This window comes from Tupaia chinensis, unplaced genomic scaffold, assembly GCF_000334495.1.
Source record: "Tupaia chinensis unplaced genomic scaffold, TupChi_1.0 Scaffold000252_1, whole genome shotgun sequence".
Lineage (NCBI taxonomy): Eukaryota > Metazoa > Chordata > Mammalia > Scandentia > Tupaiidae > Tupaia > Tupaia belangeri.
This window is the reverse complement of record NW_006159732.1, coordinates 6,077,315-6,083,805: the sequence shown is the minus strand read 5'-3', so window position 1 is coordinate 6,083,805 and position 6,491 is coordinate 6,077,315. Positions and strand designations below refer to the sequence as shown.

The following is a 6,491-nucleotide window of genomic DNA, read 5'->3' as shown; positions in this document are numbered from 1 at the left end:
TCCTAACTCTTTTCTCTCTCTGGTGAGTGTTGTAGAGGGCCACCAAATGAACGGTCACCAAAGTCAAATTAAGTTTAAAGCAAGTCTTTATTACCAGGCCAGCGACTACAGTCTGAGATCAGAGGCCGAGAGTCAGAAGTGCAGCCCCAGCCAAAGTTTGGGGTAGCCTCTCATAGGGGTCAGTTGCCAGGTGTGCAGGATTCCCATTCAAAAGCAGTTACAGAAACTGAATCAAGCAGGTTAATTATTTCTGAGGGGAGTGAGGTTTCCATGCAACCAGTTACATGGCTAAACCAAGGGGTTTCGGGCTACTTAGCAAGGACAGCAGCAGGTAGAGGATTTTGTCCTGGATGCAGTTTTAGCGCTAGCTGTTTTCTCATGGCAAGCAGGAATACAGAAGCAGACAGCCATGTTAAGGGAAGGGTACAAAATGGACGAACATCTGCTCATGTGCAAAATCGAATACGCAGTCTTCCACAATCTGTGCAGTCTCCTCTTGGTTATATTGTAAAAAATATAACATTGGCTAAAGTTGTGAATTAGTTTAAATAGTACAATGTAGTTACTGTATTATGCTTTCACCAATAAGTTAAACCTGTCATACTATTATCCTAAAAAAAGACTCACTAAAAATCAAGATTATTGGCTACAACAGGTGGTGAAGTGGTTATGGCATTAGACTCACACATGGCTTATCACAGTTTGATTCCCAGACCCGGCAGCTTAAAAATCACACTGGGCGTTTGTGCACACATGCCCAAAATTCCAGGAGGAGAATGGAGGAGAAGGGATGAAGCATGGCCATTCTCATGAGAGGTGATTTCTCACCTTCCCTTTCATAATCTCTCTCTGGCGAGTGCACACACTTTATGGCAAAAACCTTTTTAAAAAATCAAGATTATTTTATATACAGTACATTGATAAAAATGTACCTCTAAAGGTAGTGTCTTCTAGTGAAAGTGAAATGTTGTAAGTATGAGCAAGAAGGTGAGTCACTAATACGCATGAGAAGGACAACGTTCGTGGTGAAATCCCGGCATGTATGCACTTGCGCAGCTCATGCTGCTAGACGCAGAAGGCATTTAAAAGCCATGCACTAAACAGAAGTTTGCTAGCTTATTATAATGGAAGGGAGGAAATCTAGACTTTGTACTCTTACTATTTTGTACACTGATTACTACAGACAAGAAGAGTTGTGAAATTTTCTTTTTCATTTAGGAAATCACATCGTTGTGCCTCCTTCATTTTTGCATAGGGCTGCCTCTATTCCAACTGGTCTAGACTCCCTCTCGTGCTTTTATTTGTTTTTAAGGTAGTAAAATTAGGTTTTTTTTTTTTCCATAGGTCTCATTTTTATGTGGGATAGCAGTAAATGTTCATGGCACCAGCAGGTAGTGTGATGGTTGGGGCACCGGGCTCCCATATGGCTGGCCACAGTTGAAGTCCCAGACCAGGAGACTTGCTTCCTCACTCCACCCCGCCTTTTATCTCTCTCTGGGGAGCACACGTGCTCTGCAGCAAATTAAAAATAATAATAAAGATAAAATGAAGTTAAATAAGTAAAAAAAGAAACATCACATTATAAAAAAAGTAGATACTTATGTTCAGTATTTTTCTTGATTTGGGTTCTTTTTCCTTTAAATGATGGGCAGTGTCAGTTTATTCCATTTAGAATATCCTACAACTACATACTTAAAAAAGACTGCCTCTCTGTCATTCCATCTTTTTACTATATTAACAGTGATTAGTGCATATGTGTATTGCTTTCTTTCTTTTTTTTTTTTTTTGGAGAGGTTTTTGCTATAAGGTGTGTGTGCTCACCAGAAAGACAGAGAGAGACAGAAAGTGAGAAACCACTCCCCAGGGGGGGATAACCAATCCTCAATCTCTTCTCCTCCATTCTCCTTGGGCACGCACGCACACGCACCCGGCGTGAGTTTAAGTCACTGGGTCTAGGACTCGAACTACAGTCGACAACATGGGAGTCCAGCAACATAGCCATTATGCCAACTGCTGGTCCCAACAGTGATTAAGTGCATATATGTAATGCATTTTTAGAAGAAAAACAAAATAACAAACTTTATCTTTTAGTTTCCTCAAGATTTAAATGGATACAAAACTGGTTCGTGTATATGTATCAGTTTCTTTTAAAACAACATCAACGAAGCTATTTGAGAGTCAAATTAACTATAAAATAGTTAGAAATTTATTTATTTGTGATCTGATTATATGTTCCAGAGCAACTCTAAATGTAGCGGATGTGTGTCCACAACATAACCTAGTACTAAGGAGTGTTTATAGCTTGAACTAAACTCATAAACTTTTAGTTAAATTTTAAAAAAAGAACAACTCTTGTTAAGTGCTGACTGGGTGAGAACATGAGAGAGCCCTTTGGAGTGCTGGTTACATAGGTATACACATACGTAAAAACTAAATGAGTTATAAAATCAAAACTGTGTTCACTATATTGTATGTAAGTTACATCTCAACTTTATAAAGAGCGAACAAATGCAAAAATGAACAAGAAAGACAGGAGGACATGAGAAAGAAAGAGAGGAAGGAAGGAAGGAAGGAGTGATTTGGATGTGTCCTGGCAAAATCCGTGAACTGGAATTTGGTTGTGCTGTGAAGTTGTAAGACTTCATCTGATTCTGGTGTTGGAAGGGGTGGGGGACCTTCGAAAGTGATTAGGCATCAAGGTGGAGTCCCCTGGTGGGTTTATAAGGAGACTTAATGAGACAGAAACACACCCTGCTCTGCACAAACTCCTACCCTGTACCATGTTATTTACCAGCAAGAAGCTCCTCAGTAGACGAGACCTCTGGACGGACCCTGGACCTCCAAATTATGAGCAGAATAAGCCCGTTTTTTGTTTGTTTTTGGTTTGGTTGGTTTGTTTTAAGAAAGATTTTTGCTCTAGGGCATGTGTGCTCACTGGAAAGACAGAATTGGAGACAGGAAGCGAGAAATCAGGATGGCCACACAGCAATTCCTTCCCCATTCTCTGTCGGGATCTTGGGCATGCATGCACACACACTCACCATGAGTTTTTTAAGCCACTGGGTCCGGGACTTGAACTGCAGTTTACCACGTGGGAGTTCAACGACATAACCATTATGCCATCTGCTGATCCCTAAACTTGCTTTTATAAATTTCTCAGACTCAGATAATTCTTATATTAATAACAAAGCAGACAGAACTGAAAGGCAAAAAGAGAGCTAAAAACAGAGAAACAGAAGGAGGAAAAATAATGAGTAGGAAGGAAGGAAAGAAAAAAGGAATGGAGTGAGGGAAAAAAAGGAAGAGAAAAAGTAAGAAGATGGGAAAAGAATAGATTTTCATGGTCTGGCGTGGGGAGTAGATTTGAGAGGGAGCAAACTCCACTGTTCATTTTGGGACGTGTGGAAAGTGGCGGTATGGAGACGGTGGTTAACCACATAAGGACTGATTTGGTCTAGAATGGAGATGAAAATTGAGGGACTATCTTTATATAGATGATAGTAAAGCCACAGTACTAATGAAATTCCTAGAATGACTGAAGCAATAGGCTGAATACCAGAGTATGCTGAAACTTGTGAAAATAAGACCATAACTTCACCAAGTATCAAAAACAAGAGAAAAAGGAAGAATAAAATAGTAATAGGGAAATATACACAGAGAGACAAATGATTAAAGACAGATGAAAAAGGGCCAGCAGGTGGCGGTGCGGTTCAGGTGCTGGATTCTCACGGGACCAGCCATGGTTCAAGTCTCAAACCCTGCGTCTTAAAATGATGGCATGCGTGTGCCTATACAAAATCCTGAGAGAATTAGAGGGGGAAGAATCGAGCATGGCCATCCTCCCAGGGGTAACTTCTCACTTTTCCTCTCTTTATCTCTCTCTGTCTCTCTCTGGTGAGAGCATACACCCTATGGCCAAAAAAATAAATAAATAAATAAAAGATAGATGAAGAAAACTACTATTTTTTTTTATTATTTTACACCCAGAAGACAAATATTTAAACTCTATAACCCATCACAAGTATCTAAAGGGCGAAAAGAATGATCTAGCCTGTGAGGAAACAGTAACCGATGATTTAAATGCTTAGGGGATATTGAAAAACTGTTCCAAGTAATCATGAAATGACTGTTAACTGAAAAATTACAGGATAAGAAAGCAATGTATGTGACTGATAAGTGGCAAATGGAAGGGATAAAAAAAGAAAACCTGCGAAAATTGGTACTAACATATGGGAAGTTTCAGTTTAAAGTAATTGCAGCAATCTTAAGACACAATGTTGTACATAAACAAACAAATTCATAATTTTTTAAATATTTGCTAAATTTGTTTCTTTCATATAATTTATGCATATACTTCAAGATCGATCCCATTTTATAAATCTACATGTGGGTACTTGCATGTTCAGCAGAATTTCATTAAATTCCTATTAAAACATGAGGACTATTTGCTAATATTGGTATGAATATTTGAAACTAGTTAATCCTAGTTTCTTATTAGTAAACTTCATATTTGCTCAGCACAAGTTCTGACCTCACAGGGTCTTTATCAATGCTTCCAGGTGCTTCTGCACAAACAGGCCAGTAACTGCATTGGGACAACAATAAACAAACACTAAAGAACTCATAAATGTAATTTTGTTTCTTAGTTAAACTAAGTGATGTTATCAATTCTTATTTAAACTATTTGGTAAGCCATAAAGTTCTAAGGGAAATAACCTAGATTTACTTTCCCAGAGATAAGATTGGAATGTAATTGTAATTTATTAACTGGAAACTTAATAAGGAAACACTTTGCAATTAGTCCTGGTAGGTCAGTCTAAGGGAGTGGTTGTTGAGTCATCCCCCAACCACAAGTATCGAGGCTATCAGAGAATCAGGGAACTTGTTAGAACCCACTACACAGGTAATTGGTAGAACAGACGGCAATGTGTGTTTTAACCCCCAATGTTTGATGTTGTTTGGCCTAAGGCACGGAGTAGGAAAGGCAGACACCAAATCTGGCAGATTCCAGGGAAATCATTAGGGTAGTAAATTCCACACTGAACAAAACTTTTTTATTGGCCTTGTCATGAACAAAATGAAATACCTATCAGAGCCATTTTCCTATGCTCTCGTGTGTTCAGAAGCAATTTTTGCATTGCATGTTAAACCTTATAAATACCCTGTTACTGTGAAAATGAATCCAGTGGGAAACAGTCTTCTATACCTGGATGGGTGGTTAATATGAGAGTACTTCAAAAGGTTTGTGGAAAATGAAATTAACATACAAGCTCATTTTTTCTAAGAACTTTTTAAAGACCTTCATACTTGAAGTGGTAGAATTAAGTGTAACAAGGATCAAAAAGTTAGACTATGACAATAACTAAATTATAATTTAAGTACAAAAATCAATTATGGGAAAACAAGTTGAGTAATACATGGGCACAATTTTCTTAACTGAAAACGACCTTGACCTATTCTTTAAGTGCAAAAGTGACCTATGAAATAGTAAGACAGCACTACCAATGTGTTAATGCAAGTCTAGAGTGCATTTACAGGGCAATGTTAGCTAGGAGCAAATGAGTTTCTCTACTGTGTACTGTGCGAACACAACCAGAACATTGTATTCTCTTCTAATATTAACTTTTAACAGAATTCTTACTTTTTTCTTTTTCTTTTTTTGGAGAGGTTTTTGCTATAGGGCGTGTGTGCTTGCCAGAAAGAGAGAGACAGAGAGAGAGAAAGCAAGAAATCACCCTCCTGTGTGGATGGCCACACTGCAATCCCTTCTCCTCCCACAATCTTGAGCATGCATGCACACGCACCTGGCATGAGTTTAAGCCACCAGGTCTGGGACTCTAACTGTGGTCGACTACATGGGAGTTCAGCAACATAGCCATTACACCAACTGCTGGTCCCAACTTTTAACAGAATTCTTGAGCTAGTGTCCAAAAGTTGGATTTGAAGTGGCAAGGTATAATAAAACAATGCCATCCATTAAAATATCCACATTGGAACACTGATCCTGCAGCATCCCATACACATGAGCATGTCTCTAACCCACGTGGTGATTATTCTGAGGCATCAAGAAGATTCTCATGCTTGTTTGGGTATAGTGAAATATTTAGTGGCCCCTCAGAGCCTTCGCAGGTGATAAACCTTGGTAGGAGGATTTCAAGTGGGAAACACATTGACTTATTGCCACTTTTGCCTGGGGTGAGGTGATCACAAGTGTGTGGGTGAGGCTAGTTCTCGTGTTAGGCATGGGACGGTGACCTCAGGCTGGAGATGTGGTTCTTTTATTTCCCTCATTCTATGTCCTCATACTATCATGTTTGCCCTCCACCATTACAAATATCCCAACCCCATGGAAGAATTAGAAAGTCTAAGTCAGGGGACTGGTCAGGCGATGAGACAACAAGTTGTACCTGGTCATCCAAAAGAAACTTTGTTTTTCTTCTACTTCTCAGATTTAATAATAATAATAATAATAATAATAATAATAATAATTT

At 38.8% G+C, this 6,491-nt stretch overlaps 1 protein-coding gene across 2 annotated transcripts in view; it reads left to right on the top strand.

Moving 5' to 3' along the window:
- Positions 1 to 6,491, top strand: part of LOC102486153 (serotriflin) — a 41,000-nt gene that overhangs the window by 1,135 nt on the left and 33,374 nt on the right. The window lies entirely within an intron of this gene.